This window comes from Lissotriton vulgaris, chromosome 3_1 (assembly GCF_964263255.1).
Source record: "Lissotriton vulgaris chromosome 3_1, aLisVul1.2, whole genome shotgun sequence".
Taxonomy (NCBI): Eukaryota; Metazoa; Chordata; class Amphibia; order Caudata; family Salamandridae; genus Lissotriton; species Lissotriton vulgaris.
This window is the reverse complement of record NC_141689.1, coordinates 320,534,253-320,552,734: the sequence shown is the minus strand read 5'-3', so window position 1 is coordinate 320,552,734 and position 18,482 is coordinate 320,534,253. Positions and strand designations below refer to the sequence as shown.

At 39.7% G+C, this 18,482-nt stretch overlaps 1 pseudogene; it reads left to right on the top strand.

The window, feature by feature from the left end:
- The window catches only part of LOC147726393 (prolactin receptor-like), a 121,011-nt pseudogene that overhangs the window by 58,443 nt on the left and 44,086 nt on the right, over window positions 1–18,482 (top strand).

Genomic DNA, 18,482 nt, shown 5'->3' with positions numbered 1-18,482 from the left:
AGTATTAGATGCCGGAAAGGCGTTTGACAGATTGGAACAGACTTATTTGTTTTACACTCTTAAATGGTTTGGTTTTGGTACCAAATTTAGCTCCCTAATTTAGCTTCTCTATTCTAACCCACATGCTGCTGTTTGAGCCAATGGTTTGGTTTCTCCATTCTTGAATTTAAGGAGAGGAGTACGTCTGGGCTGCCCTCATTCCCCCTTCCTTTTTAATTTAGCTTTGGAACCTTTTCTCTCTAAATTACGCCAAAACCAAAAACCTACATAGTTTTCAAACAATTAATTCCCACATTAAACTTGCAGCTTATGCTGATAATATTTTGTTGTTCATGTCCAAACCAAGTGACTCAATCCCTGCCTTCTTAGCGGAAGTGCAAGCTTACTCTAATATCTCTGGTTACAAATTAAATAATGATAAACGTGAGATTTTACCCTTAAATAAGTATACTGTTAAGTTGGATTTTCGTGATTCCAATTTTACTTGGAGCCCTAACCACATTAAATATCTAGGATTACATGTTACTCCCTCATTATCAGACACAGTAGCATTATGCATGAACAAGTGCATACAAAAGATTTCGGACTTAGCCACTAAATGGCATCTCCTATATTTATCCTGATGGGGTCGCTTAGATACCATAAAGATGATGCTGTTGCCTATAATCCTATACCATTTCTACTATCCTGATTCCTATTCATACTAAAAATTTTAAGAAGATCAATTCCACCCTTTCTTCCTTTTTATGGAACAATAAGAAGTCCCGAATGTCTCTATTTAGGTTATCTCGTCCTAAGACAGAGGGTGGGGTTAGCTTTCCTAACTTTTTTGCGTATCAAAAAGCATTCCTTTTGAAACAAGCTTCGCTTTGGCTGCTCGAATCCACAGAGGACTGTCCTTTATGGACCACAAATGAACTTTCTTTTTATCCCCTTTCTCCTTTTACGAATACCTTCCTTTCACACGCATACCACAGGCCTCATCCACTCCCATAATCAAATTAACTTCTAAACTCCTGGAACACGCAGTCCCTCCTACTCATAACACTACAGATTCCTTCTTCAATTCAACAATTTGACATAACAAAAATTTGACTATGCGTAACAAACCATTTTATTGGAAGACTTGGTGACAGAAAGGCTTAATATGGGTTCAACAGTTATTCTCACTGTTGGATTTTCTGACTTTTTCCTCACTTGGTCAATTATTCAACCTGCCTGCCTCATTGATTCATAAATATAGTCTATTTAAGAAAGCTGTGATGGATAAATACAACCAAGTATCTACTGAACCTACTGCTTCCATCGTATCGGATCCCTTCCCTCAACTTCACACTCTGTTAAAAACTACACCCAAAGGTTCCACGATACATAGTTATTTACAAGGTAAAGACATTGTCAGGCAAAAATTCAAGATAGAAGAGGCATGGAAACAAGATTTTATGTTATCTTGGCCATTATCTTTATGGAATAACTTATGGACCAAAATACGTAAATCATCCAGGGTAGCTAACATAACACAAACGCAGTTTTTTTTTACATTAGACTTTTATTTACATCAAATGCTTTGAGTAAAAGATTTGTGACTGTACCAGATGCTTGTTGGACATGCTCCTCATCAAATGCTGATTTATTTCATATGTTATTTTCGTGTCCATTGGTGCATCATTTTTGCTAACAAGTAGGGTCTCAAAATAATCTCATTTTTGGAACTAAATTCTCTTTTTCTTATACTCATGTTTTCTTAGGAAGTCTTTCACCTTGTTGGGAGAATGTTACATGTAATGTTAAAATTATTGATTTGTTATTAGCGGTTGCATTTCAGCAAATCACTGTAAACTGGAAGGGCTTCACTAAAATCTCTTATAAGGCATGGTGGTGTACGGTTTGCCATAATCACAGGTTAGACACCTCCTTTGTATACCCTATACATATGGCAATGAAACGTCTGGACTTGTGGTCACCTACTACAACGTATCTTGACACATGTGCCAGACAATATTCCCAGCTACTACCATCTCAGCAAGAAGTTCTAAAACCTCCTTGAATACCCCAAACGTTCATAGAATATTTGTTATCCCATTGCTTTCTATGATTCATTTGTACCGTCTTGAGATTTTTATTTTTATGCATAAGTCTGATTCATTTATATCTATTGCAGCAAATCCTATTGTAATGACATGAATTCAATGTTGTGAACCATGTAGCGACACTTTTACTTCAATCAATAAATAATATATATTTTTACAGTTTAAGGAGAACTGCAAATTTTTTAAAACAAACATTTTAAGTTACGTGGTAATATGTTGGTATTACTGCTGTACTGTAGACTTTTTAGTGAAGATTTAAATATTTTAAAATGGAAGGTACATTGTAATGCGATGTATTTGTAAACTATAAGGCACTGAATGTATTTTTAATTTGTTACCATTTATTTTCTTTTATATTTATTTGTATTACCACAGTGCTCCTGAGGTAGTACCATGGTACTCTGTACTCTTTTCTTAAAATGTATAGAAACGTATAAATATTTTTACCCTACCTACTACTACTATAATAAAGTGGTTATAATTAGGGGGAAATGTCAAACCTAATACTTACCTACATCTAAGGGTGAAACGCAGAACGCAGATAAAATGTACCTACAAACAACTTGCCTGCCTTTAACTTTTGTAAAGGCAGTCATTAGCCAACCACAAAATGATTTTCTCATCGCTATGTACAGCAGTGGGTCTACAAATAAAAGCTGTAGGAGCACTTAAGGGACAAAGAATGTTGGTAATTCGACATTTTTAGCTTCCATTGGGGGCATTCATCTTTACAGGATATTGGTAATTGGACATCTGTAGCTTCCATTGCGGACATCCATCTTCACATGCATTTAATTCATAAAGCAGGTATTTTTGTAATCATTTTTCATATCTTTGTGTCTCAGTGTTGGACCAGTGCTAGCGGATTTACACCTGCTTGGAGGGGTAGAGAGTAGAAGATGTAACTATTTGGAGAGGGGGTAGCTAACGACTTCCATTCCTTATACTGTCTAGCATATGTTCCTTGATTTCTTCAGTCTCTGCACAGTATTCCAGTGAGTCCCAAGCAAAGCGGCATCCAGCATTGTTCCATGAGAGACCAATCAATGCCAGATTTTCAGGATAATCACTGCAATTAATCCGTTAGCCACTGAGGCTTTTTTCCCCCAGTGCTGGGCCCTTTTTTATATTTAGCATACTTTGCACTTACAGCTTCATAGCTTTATTCTCCCCACAAATGTTGTCCATGCCAAATTTGCGTCCTTTTTTACTAACATCCTGTGGACTGTACGGTACCCAAGGTATTTGGATTCCTCTGAAGGACACTGAGAAAATAGCCCAAATATAGCTAATCTTCTTGTTTTTTCTTTTTGTGGGCTGCACAAGAAAGTGTTTTATTCTTCTAAAAACGGTACTAACGAAAACTATGTTGTGTTAGGATCATCATCTATACAGCTTTTAGGAAAATGCAGAGTTTAAAAAAACAAACTACTGTTTCACCACAGGTTTTGCATTTTTTTAAATGTTAGTCCATTTTCCTAATGTTTGTGATTCCGCCTATTCTCCGTTTGTAGTGGAAAATAGATCCCTTAAGATTTTCGCAATGAAATTTATTGTGGAAATTAAAAAAATAAAATAATTTAGAAAAATACCCATTGGTGACAATGTTTTCGTCTATAATGTTTTGTCACGATGGCCAATTTGCAAATGCATTTTATCGTTTTGTCTGTTAGACTGTTATGGTAATAACCATATGTAGGGTTTGTAGGCTCTCCAAAAACATGCAATATCTAGAGCCAACAACTGATCTGCACCTTATAATGAATTTTCATTACGAACCAACAGTGAAGCAATTCAAATGATAAACTCTAATGAATGAAAAATAGGTTTCATGGGTATTTCTGAAAAGTGCCCAAGATGCTGAGTTTAGGAACAGTTGTTATTAGTGATTACAAACTCTGAAATTGGGGATACTCATACTATTGTGATTCAGAGGGCATTTTGAAAAATTTGCTATTTCTAGCACCCCTGCTTACATTTGGACGCAAAAATTAGAGAGAAATGTAATGGGTGAAAACAAATGCTTTACTATTCATTGTTCTCCTAATAAAAAAGCACCCCACTTGTGTGGCTTGGCATAGCAACCGTAGTACAAAACACAACCTGGACACATAACATCACCCAGCAAAATCAATGTGTTTGTTCCAATTTGTGTCGTTGAATAACCCTACCAAACCCAAGAGAGTCCAGGTTAGTGTGATTAATGCAGATCCCATTACATGTTTTTGGATTAGGAAGGTCTTGCAAATCTAAAACTTTGGTTAACCTCATTGCTGCTTCTGATGGCCAACGGCCGTCGCGTGCACAACCTTTGTAGTGCTTCGCACGTCCGTTGGCAGGCGTGGCCCCGCCCGCTCAATAGAATGTTCCGCACTAGCGTGGAACGATCTGCGCAGTTAAGTAGTTAAAACATGCATTTTCCTTACATTTCTGTTAGTAAACATTCCAGAAGCTGTATGGATCCACAAATGTCCTACCACCCAGTATTCCAACACATCTCCAGAAAAAAACATTACCTTACTTGTGTGGCTGGTTTGCACCCTAACACAAAAGTCGACAAAACAAGATGTGGAGACATCCTGTGTCAATAATCAAAACCAACCTTTTTCACGATGCCGGTAGCTTTGGAATTTGAACTATAGCTTGGCCACCACCCAGAAAAACCTATCACACGCGAACATTTCTGAAAACTAGAAACTTAGGGGAGTGCAGGGTGATGTGACTCATGTGAATCCCATGATATTTTCATACCCTGAAAGCCTTGTACACTCAAACCTTTGCTAAAAACAGACATTACCCTCACATTTCTGTAAAAGAAAGTTCTGAAAGCTGTGATAAACAAAATTCCTACCACCCAGTATTCACACATGTCTTCCAAAACAAATGATATCACACTTATGTGGTTGGGCTTATTGCCCGTGAAAGGAACCGATCAAAACAAGGACCTTGCAAAGTCTATATGGTCTTCGCGTGGCATATGGACCCAGCCACTCAAGTGGGGTAATGTTTTTATCAGGGGACCTGTTGAACTCCCTTTCCCAAAACGGTCTCCCACTTCCCTTGCAGTGCAGATCATGTCCAAAAATCATTTTCCCGAAGGAAAATGTTTCTGGTGTTAAGGCCAGAAACATTTTCTTTTCTAGTGTGGGCGAGTGCTTTAGATTGACACTCGCACTGTGAAAGTGGTGGAGAGTCGACTTTCTGCCATGGCTCACACTAACAAAGTTAATCAAGTCCTATTCAGATTTATTTAACTTTTTCCTAGGTGGATATCCTGGTATGCTGTAATGGAACTGGCACTAATAAACCTTCTTTGGACATCCATTTACTATGAGAGGACTTTAGCCCTTCCTGATGTATCACTTGAATGTCCTCTTTCAGAGAAAGGTTTGAGAAATATGTGTAGTACATACCAGGGGAGCTGGAAAAGAAAACGACTTTGCAAGAATGATATGCTATGGTAAATTAATAAGCCAATTACAAATGTTATGTAAACTCATTAATGTAGATAGAGGGCAAACACTGTGTTGGTGAATCCACCACTTCAAATATATTCACTCTCTTTTATTCTGTTCTTTTTACTTTAGAACAAACACTTACTCTGAATGTCCAGACTACATAATCTCTGGTCCCAACTCATGTTTTTTGATAAAAATCACACGTTAATCAGGACTATGTATATTATCATTGTGAATGCAACCAACTAGCTGGGGAGTACGACGTCTGATCCCGAATATGTGGAAGTATCGTATATAGGTATGTCATCAGTATTTTTATGATACAGATCAATGAAAAAAAGAAATTGCTCTTGATTTGCCCAGTTACAGTTTAGGTGATTTTCTTTAAATTTGTCATTACACAGGTAGGAAAATTCCATACGGTGTCCATCTAATCAGCAGATCTACTATGATAAATGACATTGCACGGTCCTACATCTTGCTGACTATTTTCTTTTCTCTTGCATACTTTTCTGATGCACCCTCAGGTAAAGGAGGGAGAATGTTTTGTAAACTAGAAGTTTGCAACCTTTGTAGCTTGAGATCATAAACGTTGCACTCTCCTGCCATCTACTATTGGGTTAGAATTGTTACTAATTGTTTTTCATTGAAGAAGAGATTTAAGATTCAAGGTAACTCATGAGACCTCCCCCTGAAGCCCTCAGTGTGCCATGAACACACACTCTACCTCACGCTTTGATTGCTTTTTACCACCATCAGGTTCAGACTTGCCCTTGATAGTTGCATCCAGCTGCTCAAGGAAGGATACAACATTGGATCCGGATGCACTAGGGCATCCTTGAAGAACATACCAAAGAACTGGCCATCACAGAATCAACTGCCTATAGCTGAAGAAATTTACTGCCAAATGCATCTCACATCCATCAACCAATTCAGTGCTGAATCATCGGAAGGTCCTACAAAATTTACTTGATTGGAATAAGGTGACATTTTGTACATCCTAACCAGGAATGATTACAAAATTAAACAGTGATTGGTAGCTGTGAGTGCATATTCCATAAAGTTGAAGATTTAAAGTTTACTTAAAAAGAGCAATCTATACGTCATCTGATTTGACTTCATCTTTTAATGAGCTACTATCTGTTTTCAGGTGACACCTTCAATAGCAGTAGTAGCTGCTGAACCTTTAAAGTTGTGATACATAAATTCCTGCCTTGATACTGCACATGTGAATGACGTGCAAAGCCGCCTTTTTAAGGAGGGATTTCCCTATGAAAATTGTTGGGTAAATAACAAGTGACAAATGGTGATTGCAGCACAATAAAAATGAAGTTTTGCACATGTCACACTCACTTGCCATAGACGGCAAAGCTAAACAACTCCTGCAGTCTCATGCAGCAACATTACTAGCTCAGTTACAGAAACATTGCAGGATTCAAGATCATACAGATTACACAAATCTTATATACTCAAACACTACACGGAGGCAGTGACATTACAGAATGGTGTTCGATTGTGTCTGACAAAATACCTCGCACAAGTCATAAAACAACAGCCAGAGGGGTAGGTGCCCTCTGGTATTAATCAATCAAAATCAATCAAAATCACCAATCAATCACCAATCAAAATTCAATGTGCATGAACATCAAATACGAACTTTCAAACCCAGGAAATGACGGGGATCATGTAAAACGAAGAGATTTCCTCACACCTATCATCCCACAGGTATCCTACTGCTTCACACGCCCACTCTTACACTCCCCCTGTGTGGAAAATCACAATCTAAGGAGGAGTCTTGTATCTTGCTGCATTGTTGGTTTCTTCAGGGAGAGGCATCCTGAGTTTCCTCAAAGCAAAAACGAAAACGTTTTCTTCAAAGAAAAACTACCCGAAACCATCCAAGCCCAACAATAAATTACAGGAGTGTTCAAAGCAAGTGAATCTACAGCACTGTAGGCAGCAATTCTATTGGCTCAATTCACAAAGAATTTGCTGTGACTTATTCTTATTGTACTTTTATGGGTAACCTCTAAATTCAGGAATAAAAATATTGAAAACAAGTCTCATCTGGAAACAAATGTATATTGTAGAATGAATGGCGTATCCTGAGATAGAAGTGAAACACTCAAGTTAGTCCACACTTAAAAAAATGGTGTACATGGTTATTAAGGGTGATGTAAAAACAAAAATATAGATCCACACAAATGTCTGTATTATGTGGCAAACGTTTGCTGTAAACTGTGTAAATGCTATGAATATTTTGTTTACAAGTATGTGTTGCATATTCAACCCATGAGTGGTATAGCAATGACCCAGACATATTAAATAGATTATGCTCCCAAACAACTCACCGAATGACTAAGTAGCACAAAAGCTCAATTGATGGTTTCTGGTTAGAACATTGCTGGCATCGGTGAATCCGCATCCAGGTGCATATCGTATTTCCCAACGTTATATGAATAAAGAAGTGACAACAAACTCACCCACACTAGTCACTTCCTATGAGAATATTTGGGAAAGAAATGGTGACTGCAGCAGAGAAAAACCGAAACGTTTTGCACATCTCACGCTCACTTACCATAGACAGCAGTGCTCATCAACTTCTATAGCCTCATGCAGCAATATTGCCTGCTCAGTTGCACAGACTTTCCAGGATCCAAGAGGAAACAGATTACACAGATGTTCCTTGCTCAGACCCTAAACTGAGGCAGTGACGTTACAGAAAGTTGTTCGATTGTATCTGACAAAATGAGCCATACAAGGAATAAAACAATGGCCAGAGGAGTAGGTGTCCTATGGTATAAATATATCAAAATCACTTACGGTGCATGAATATTGTCTTATTGTCTACTGCTGAGGGCCGTACCGGTTGTTAAAAGCCCTGAACTTGAGTTATAAGCCTGAGCCCATGCAAGCTCAGGCTGATAAAGGGTTGTAAGGCTTTTTGAACTCCCCCTAGGAGGTAGCTGTTCGCGCTTTACAAATTACAGTATTAATATTATTATACATTTTCAAACCTAGAAACACTGCAGGTATCAGCCCTAACATCAACTAGTTCAGAGCCCAGGGTAGGAATCAACTCTTACACAGGGAGTGATTAATATGCAATTTGCTGTTGGAGAAGGACAAGTGAGTTTAGACTCACTCACTTATTCACACCAGCACCAGTGGTCCCAATCTCAAAGTAATTCTCTGTAACATAAAGCCATATTCTGCGGGATTTAAATACCACAAAAACTTAAATGGTTAAAGATGCATATTATTTGAAATCTAAAATTATCTAGATGTTATGTGTATCTCCTCAAAAAGAAGGGAAATGTTTTCTTGGTTGTTTGATTAATTTACTTAGCCATTATCGTACAATGTACGAATTCTCTACTTTTTCTGTGTTTATATGTGAAATATTCTTTGCCGAACCTGTATGACCTGGGGGGGGGGGGGGGGGGGGGGGTAATATACACTGGAAAAAACTCAATAAAGATAACTTTAAAAAAAAAGCATCCAAACAAATTCACCACCAAAGCACCTGTTTATCACTCAGAGGCTTGCATGTGCCCATCAATTCACACATGCAATATAGGTTGGTTAAATATATAAATATTCATCTTGTAAGCTGGGTTCTGGTTCACTTGTTTATAAATGGATATTCAGAGCACACTTTCATTCGCACCCACATGCATGTTCACCAGTGTCTATACATGCATGCAGTCACAAAATACATGTGCATCAAAAACAGAGGAATTGAGACACGTGTAGAGATGTATTCAATCACACACATGCTTGATCTTTGCTGTGTGCACTTGTATGCAGCCAACACATATGCACACACATCAATACCATGGACGCAGGCAATGTGTACACTTACAGGTAACCTAAAAATGCGTTTGCAAACATGTGCTATACACCTTCATGCAGCGCACTAAATGTACACAGACATGCAATTATAAACACAAAGACACCCACAGACAGGTGGGGTTCCGTAGTATGCAGCAGGTGCAAACCTATGGCACACATGTATGCATTTATAAAACAGAACGTGAGTGACTATTGTTATCAAAAAATATACACATATAATTTAGAAGTTTTTTTATCATTCATAAGACTAAAGCTCAGAAGCACAGCTAGTCTGCACCTTATGCAATACAAATAGAGGAATTACTCTGCAGATAATCGCATTAACTGCCAGCTGCAAACATGAAACTAGTTGTCATCGTTGCCTTGTTCACAGTAGTTTTGTAAGTGAAAGTGTGCAGTGTGTAGAATGAAGGACTTGTCACACTCACACAACACTAACCAGCAGGTGGTTGCACTGAAACCTATTTCCAAATACACCATGTATTGTTGAAAGTGAAAGATTTCTTAGGTTGTATTCAGGCAATTATTTAGGCAAACACAGCATAGGGTTCAAACCGTTACTCTTCTGCCCTTAGCCCCACTGAAACCACTGAACGTTAACAGAGGTTGACCCACACTTAGAGGATTGTTTCACTGTTTGCTTACATTGGTTAAAGATTACACAAAGGTCCAATGTTCGCCTTGAAGACCAAAGGTCTCATCTCGCCTCACAGTGAATAGCTTTGCGAGCAGCAGGTCTCGTAGATTTTCATTCACGATTAACTGCTCCTATATGCATACTTTCAGACAATTATTTTAGAACATTGGAATGTTGAGTGCTCCACTGACGAACATAGAGTGGATCTGGGCTTATAATGGCTAGTAAAAGCCAAGATCGCCAACATTCCAGTGTTTGTCACACAGAAACAGCTGTGAGCAAAGGCCTCACTTGGGCACATGAGGCCTTTGTTTTATTTATTGAGAACATTCTGCCCTCTAGTGGCAGAATGTTCTAATAGCCTTACAGCCTGCCGTAGCTGGGCTGGGCTTTAGAGTCCTCCTCCTTTGCTAAAGACGGTTGACTTGAGCTCGGGTCTTTAATGCTGGACGGGGCCTTTAATGGGCAGTATAGCCGCTACGGTGGGCTATAAGGCTATATTAGAATTTTAGAATGTTGAGCGCTCCATTGAAGGCAACGATGGGATACAGGGCCAATATTGTTGCTAAAGCCACCCTCCTCTAATAGTTCAATGTTTGCCTTTTCACTTCTCCCATTTTAGGTCGAGCCTAGCACAGAGCGCCTGCGCAGCTCTGCGAGGCTTATTGTATCTATTCTGTGTGGGTCTGACACCTCCCACGCATTGGATTTGGCTTTTCCTGTGTCTTTTTAGAATCAAAGCCTGCAAATGGCAAAAGGTGGGTGCATGTCCCACCCCTTCTGAAAGGTTCACTCCCATGAGGTTTTGCTGCGGGAGCGAGCAGCGGTGCACAGGGCAGCAACTGCACTGCCTCCTTGTCCCACCCCCACCAATCCTCTTTGTATTCCTGTGCCAATTACAATAAAAAAATACTTTGTTTTGTTTGTTATTTTTGATTCAACTTAACAGTAAATATTACTATAAATAATTTTTTTCATAACCATGCTTTCCTAAAAGGAGGAGTGCACGGTTGAAAAATGGTGACTAAGCTCCCATTGCCCTCACTTGCTCCCGGTTCGTGTTTTGGCTGAGAGGGGCAGGTTCCTCATTGTTCATAAAACAGTGCTAGGCGGCGCTTTCCTAGGGCTGCATGCAAAGTTGAAATCTGCTTTCTTGTTTATCTTGCCGCCTGCAATGAGTCTTCTGCTGTCTGAATCCGGGGTAAAGGGCCTGCCTGCTGGGCCTCTAAAGTACCCAGGTGGGCTGATGACTCTTGCCTGCTGTCTGCCCTTCTGCCCTTCTGCATGAATGGCGCTGTATGCAAACAGCGCACACGTGAACAGAACTGCTTCTAGGCGCTGCAGTAGATCGGTATGTCAATTTTATTATCGCCAAGGATATTGTATCTATTTTCCTGAATGCCCAACTCCAGAAACGTGGGCTGTACTTTTTCCAAACAATGTTTTAGTATATAAGGAAGCAGCAGCAATTCCCATCAGGTAGCTTTCCTTGGCTTCCAGCCATCCACATTGGAAATAGTTTTGATTGCTGGCCTCAGACTTTTCAGAGTAAACCTCTGTGTTTTTTAAAAACTATTTATTTTCCAGAACGCCACTGTTTTATTACATAGAGCAAGAGGTGTAAGAATGACAGAGGTGTGTGGCGTTTTATTATATGTATATATCAGTAGTGCTCTCTAGCAGGCCTTCCCACTTGCACCATCACAGATCTCGTATCCCGCTACTGCAGGCCTTCTTTCTTGCCATACTTTATGAATGAAGGCTTATTGACTCTATAATGTGCTGCACGGCTAAACACTTATGCGATCCCAAAGGTGAAACCTATCGGCTATGCCAATGCTTGTTCATTTAGAGTAGTCTAACTGCAGTTGGTGAAATGTTCTAATAAGATTGTAACCCTTTTGCCTTGTGCTATTCCGGGTGTTAAAAACCCACTGCCGTTTTAAAAGCCCGAGACACAGGCCTTTAACACGGGTATTGCCTTCAGCAGCCTGCTATAATGCTATATGAGATTTCTCAATGTCACCCACTTTCAGGCTCACACTGCAGATATTTATAACGTTTTAACCGTTTATTTATTAGACTTTGCAAATAAATGACTCGTGGGCATTTAATAGACATTAAAACAAAACACGTCAGAGGTGTGTATGACAGTTGCGCTTTCTTTGAGTTTGTTTAAAAATATGGGCTTAAGCTTACACATATTGACACAAGCCAGAGAATCAAAGACAACATTGTATTCTTTAGAATGAAAGAATAGATTAATGACGCTGCACGTCCATGTGATGCATATGCTAATTCACATGGTCTGGCTGCAGGTTCACTGGCTTTAAATCCCATCAAGCCCACCTCAGCCTTTCACCACCCGAAGGTCGTCCAAGGTTATCTTTAAAGTCTTCTGTATTATACATAGTTTAGAACTAGGGGGCATATTATCAAGAAACGGAGTTCTGGGGTCAACATGGGCTTCTATCGGAATTCTCAAGGGCATATTATCAATCCCATTATCGCCACTTTAGCTGCAGTTTTCTGCTACTAAAACGGCAATAATTTTAACTCTGTGCTTGATAATATGCCCCTAAGTGCGGGACCTATGCTTCCTAGGGCATTTTCAAACATCACTTACTTATCACCCCGTGTCTTGCAGCTTTTGACTCCTGCTGAGTCCATCTGTACTCAAAGGATCAGGATGGTAGTCAAATGGTGATGGTGGGAAGGTGAGACAACACAGGGCTGCAGCAATCCAGAAAGTATACAGAAGAGTGTGTCATGGGTGCCCACTTAGACCCATGGCATAGCCTGTACCTGCCTTCTGCACTCAGGAGGCCAACCACTGCACTTATCATCTCTCATGTCTCCTGAGCCTTAAGGCCAGTGGCAGTGCAGTGTCAGCAGATGTAGGCATGTAGAGGATAGGGCAGAAAGTACAGACAGACCAGGCCTAGGCGGCAGCAGCTGCACAAGTTGGTCACTGTTTCGCCAAGGTCTACATTGAATTGGCCAAGGCTCTATCAGTCTCAGCCAGTCACGAATGCAGGCAGTGTCCTGGGATGGGTGCTGCACTCGTGGTAGCCTTTAGATGGAGTGGTGTCACCCCCTCTAGTATTGGCAGAACTGATGCGTCCTCAGCACATATATTGTGCATGCGAGTTTGGAAAAGGATAATGCACACTGCAGTCGCATACATTGCTTGCTGCACTAACACTACCTTCTGTCTGAAAGAAATTGGCAGCACAAGGACAGCAAAGCAGAGTGGAAACATCTCCCCCCCCTCATTCCGCCTCTGACAGGATACTGCACAGACACACTTACGGAGAAGATATCGCTATCTAAAACACTATGACAATGTAGTGAAGTCCAAACGTGGGTTGGATAGAAACAGCTTTATTTCCAGGAATGACAACTTAACATCCACAGGTGGCATAGAGCAGTTAACACCAGAGCAACTCACAGCAGAAAGAATGCCTCACACCCAGGATTCTAGAAGACATAGTCAGTTCTAAAAATGACATCAAATAGGAATACAACACACCTCCCACCGAAAAACAAAAAAAACAAACAAAAAAAAAAACGATAGACCCTAAGGAAAAGGAAAAGAAAAGAAAAAAAGAAAGGGAAAAAAAAACAACATTAAGAGCAAACATAATCCTTAAGCTTTACAGGAACATGTCTTACACGAGAACTACTGCGTAAACTGACAGGCAGGGAAGAGCACGCCTGAGAAACGACATTTTGAGAAACAACATCATGAGGCACAGTATTTTGAGAAACAACATGATGAGCATTAGACGGAACAACCTGAAAAGGAATATTGTTAGGACAAATTCGAGGCAGAGGTACTTGAGAAGAATGCAGATGGTCAAAAGCTTCATGAGACCCATGAAAACCAGAATCGGAGGCAACAGGATCTAAATGGACATGCTTCTCATCTATGACATTTGATCTGCAAGCTGAAATACGCCTGAAGTTCCAGATCTTACCACCCTCAACTCTAACAGCTTTGCTAAAGACTTCTGTGACTTTGACAGGCGAAGACCACCTAGATATGCCTTTAGGAATGATACCTCCAAATTTCACCCTGACCAAATCACCAACAGAAATTTTGGGCGAAACAAATTTCGGGGAAGAATTCTTAACCATTTTGTCTTGGTATTTACCAATGCGGTCTCTAATTCTATTCATGTCCAGCTCTAAATACCCCAAATCTTTCGTCTTGAGCCACCAAGGAAAGATCTTGGTACCAGGTTTCCTGCAACGCAACATTTCAAAGGGGGACAAACCAGTAACAGAGTTGGGGGACATACGATAGGTGAACAAAGTGGCCTGCAGGGCTTTTTTCCACTTCAATCCACTCCGTAGAGCCAACTGGCAGGACTCCTTGATCACTCTGTTAAAACGTTCCACCTGGCCATTGGATTGTGGAGAATAATTCGAAACCCTTTTGTGGAGAATTCCGCACGTTCCTAGAAAAGCAGAAAAAACTTCGCTTATAAATTGAGGTCCATTGTCGGAGACAATTTCTTCTGGTAAACCCTCTCTACAAAAAACTTCATTTAAAAATTCAACAACAACTTCGATTTGACTTTTTCAACAATTTTTAGCTCGGGCCACTTGGAGAAATAATCTACGAGTACCACGGCAAACATATCTTTTCCTGACTGGTAATTGAAAGGACCGATGATGTCAATTCCTAACTTCCTCCAAGGTCCATACACAAATTCAATAGGGGAAAACCCAGAAGAAATAGGTTTGACAGATTTGTCGCTCAAAGAACAAGGAGAACAGTTCCTTACCCACCTGTCAACCATCGCGTCCATACTAGGCCACCAATAGTACTCTCGGATTCTCCTTTTAGTCGTGGACATCCCCATGTGACCTTCATGAGCTAGCATGCAAATGGATTCACGGACATTGAGGGGAGGGACAATTTTGTCGTCTCTGTAAACCATATCATCAATTACTGACAATTCGTCTTTAACTTTGAAGAAAGAGGCTAAATCACCACACAACCTCCTCTCTTCAGGCCAACCAGTGCTCAAGAAGGTTTTGACCTTAGCAAGAACTTCATCGTGACTCATAGCATCAGACCAAACACTTTCAGTAATGGAATTTCCTACATCCTTACCACAAATTAGGTTAACATCACTAAGAGAGAAAGCGACATCACATTCATCAGGAGGAGAAGTGTTAGAAGTATCACCAACAGGAAGACGTGACATACAGTCAGCATGTACATTTAATCGTCCGGGGACATAAACAACTTCACACCGGTACTCTTGCAACTTAGCAGCAAGACGAGCCAGGCGAGCAGTGAGAGTTCGACCACCACCAGCAGACAACATGTTAACAAGAGGCTTATGGTCAGTCCTCAAAATAAATTTTGTGCCCCAAAGAAATTGTCGAAAATGCTGAGTAGCCCAAGTGCAAGCAAGAAGTTCCTTCTCTATAGTAGAGTAATTAAACTCGGCGTCCCGTAAAGTCCGAGAAGCATAAGACACAACATATTCGCCAAAACGGTCCTTTTGCATAAGTACGGCACCAAGCCCTACATTACTGGCATCTACACAAACAATGCAGTTTTTGTGGACAGAGAAAGGTTTAAGAAAGGGAGCATTGACAATTTTGCTTTTTAAGGAATCAAAAGAGGTTTGCTGCTCTGTACCACAAACAAATTTAGCCTGCTTTTTAAGTAAAGACCGCAAAGGGTGTACAATAGTAGAGTAATCTTTTACAAATTTCCCATAAAATTCGGTGAGTCCTAAGAAAGACAACAGTTGTTCCTTTGAGGAAGGAATGGGAGCATCTGTAATACTTTTTACATGATTAAGTTTAGGTTTTATGCCATCTTTCGAGATCTCATGTCCTAAATATTCAACTTTGGGTTGCCTAAATTTGCATTTGTTAAACTTTAAAGTAAGACCCTTTTTTTGCACATTAGACAACACACAATGTAAATTCTGATCATATTCCTTGACATCTGCCCCAAAGATCAAGATGTCATCTTGGAACGCGATGGCTCCTTTACAGTCAAGAAGAACCTCTTTCATCAGGCGTTGGAACACAGAAGCAGCGCTAGCAAGTCCAAAAGGCATTCGCAAATACTGGAACATGCCTTCAGGAGTCACAAAAGCTGTAAGCCTTTTGGAATCTTCGTGCAGATCAACCTGATGATAGGCGCTAGCCAAATCAATGGTTGAAAAGACCGTAGCACCTGTGAGAGAAGAAATTAGTTCATGGATGTTAGGGAGAGGATGTTTATCTACCCAAATCTCCTTGTTTAAACTGCGGAGATCCACACACAGACGGAGTTCCCCAGAACTTTTGAGCGATAAAACAATGGGAGAAACCCAAGGAGAGGATTCTATGGGCTCAATGATTTGTTTAGAAACAAGATCGCTCAAAATGTCCTTTAGCTTCTCACGATAGGCCAATGGAACATTCCTGACCCTGTGTTTGACTGGAATGGCATTATCATTCAGGATAATCTTGTGTTGAAAATCAACAAATTTACCTAGAGAGTCCTTGAAAACATCAGGGAACATTTTCTTAGTGTACTCTACAAATAGAGAATTGTCTTCCAAATCACAGATACTCAACACATAAGGTTCGCCTAAATAAACAGGGGGATTGGCATTGGGATCAAGATCCTCGTCGCCAGAAATTATGTAGTGAAGAGGTCCAAACGTGGGTTGGATAGAAACAGCTTTATTTCCAGGAATGACAACTTAACATCCACAGGTGGCATAGAGCAGTTAACACCAGAGCAACTCACAGCAGAAAGAATGCCTCACACCCAGGATTCTAGAAGACATAGTCAGTTCTAAAAATGACATCAAATAGGAATACAGCAGACAACTATTCCATGATGTAGAAATACTCAGCCTCAATAAGACGCCTTTCTGCCATTTTACTAGTTCTTTTTCAAAATGAAACAAATAAATCAAGCCCTATTTGGGCACTTTAAAAAAATGTATTGTTAGAAAAACCTGGTATAGCAGCTAAGATCCATTGTCCACATTAGAGATTTTCTCCTTCATTATATTAAAAGTATATTATTCGTAGAATATAGAGTCTTTCAGTAATCAGCACGGCTGTGAATATACTCCTACACAGTGCTAATGTTTTCTTTGATTAGCCACCATTTCATCCCTCTGCAAGGAGCACTGGTTTCTCCCACAGCTTTTCCTAGTGATGTATATAAGATTCATGGTGGATTCTTAGGGGCTTTATACGAGAAGCCTTGAATTGCCCAAAGTGAACAGTGGGGAACATTTTACACTTTAACTAAAGTCTTTTCGTGTCGGGTTTCGTCGTTGTTTTCAATGGCGATCTGCTGCAAAGTTCTTTTTTTTTTTTTTTTTTTTTTTATATTTTTTTTTTAAATTATTTCCACCCTCTGGAGCACAGAGGGGGCATGGAGCAAACAATACAGAAAGAAAAAAAAAACAGTTGTGTATTCATATAGGGTTTACAACATATGTTTTAACTTAAGGAAACAAAAAAAAACAAAAAGCAAAAGAGAAGATATATTTTCTTACTAGCCCCCCTACATATTGGGATAAACTCCATCTAGTTATCCATACACATTAACTTCACTTGCATACTATACTTGTTATTCATTGTTGCACCCTACCTTTTTTTTTTTTTTTAATATATACATATACATTTTCCTATACACACAGATACAGTTTATATACAAATTATATACATATACATATCCTATGCAGATCAATCTTCTTCCTTCCATTTCGTTATTATCCCCCATATTTCCAAACCTATTTTCCTCAACCTTTTCCCTCTTCTGGAGTAGATCGCTTTTTCTAAATTGTATATACTCAACAGCCTGGCTAACCATTGTTGAAATGTTGGAGCCGATTGATCTAGCCATGCAGTGGCAACACACAGTCTAAATACGGCCATAGCCACAAAGATGAAATATTCCCCTGTCTCCACACTATTATTTCCATCTACACCTAGTAAAATAATCGCCGGTGTTAAGTTAACAGGTAACTTTAATGCCGTATGTAGAAACAATTCTATATCTTTAAGAACTATAGCTAGACTTGGACATGTTGCAAACATATGGATTGCATCTGCAGCTGCACTTATACATCTGGGGCAGTTTATGCCAGTTGTCGCTCCCCACTGTGCCAGTTTAGCCGGGGTATAATATAGCCAATATATGGTCTTGTAGTGTTGTGCTTGTAATGACGCAGAACATAAAACATTAACCCCTAATTCTAATGATGTATTAAAGCACTCTTGTTCTACACCCAACTTCGTTGACCAGGTTTCCCCCCATTTAGCCAGGTCGTCTGACCTTTTTTCATTTAACTCATGATAGAACCTTTTGATTGTACAATCTACTCCTGACCCTATTAACTCTAATATGTTGTTTTTTTCGAATCCACATACACCCCCTCTTTTGCTTTGTAGACAACT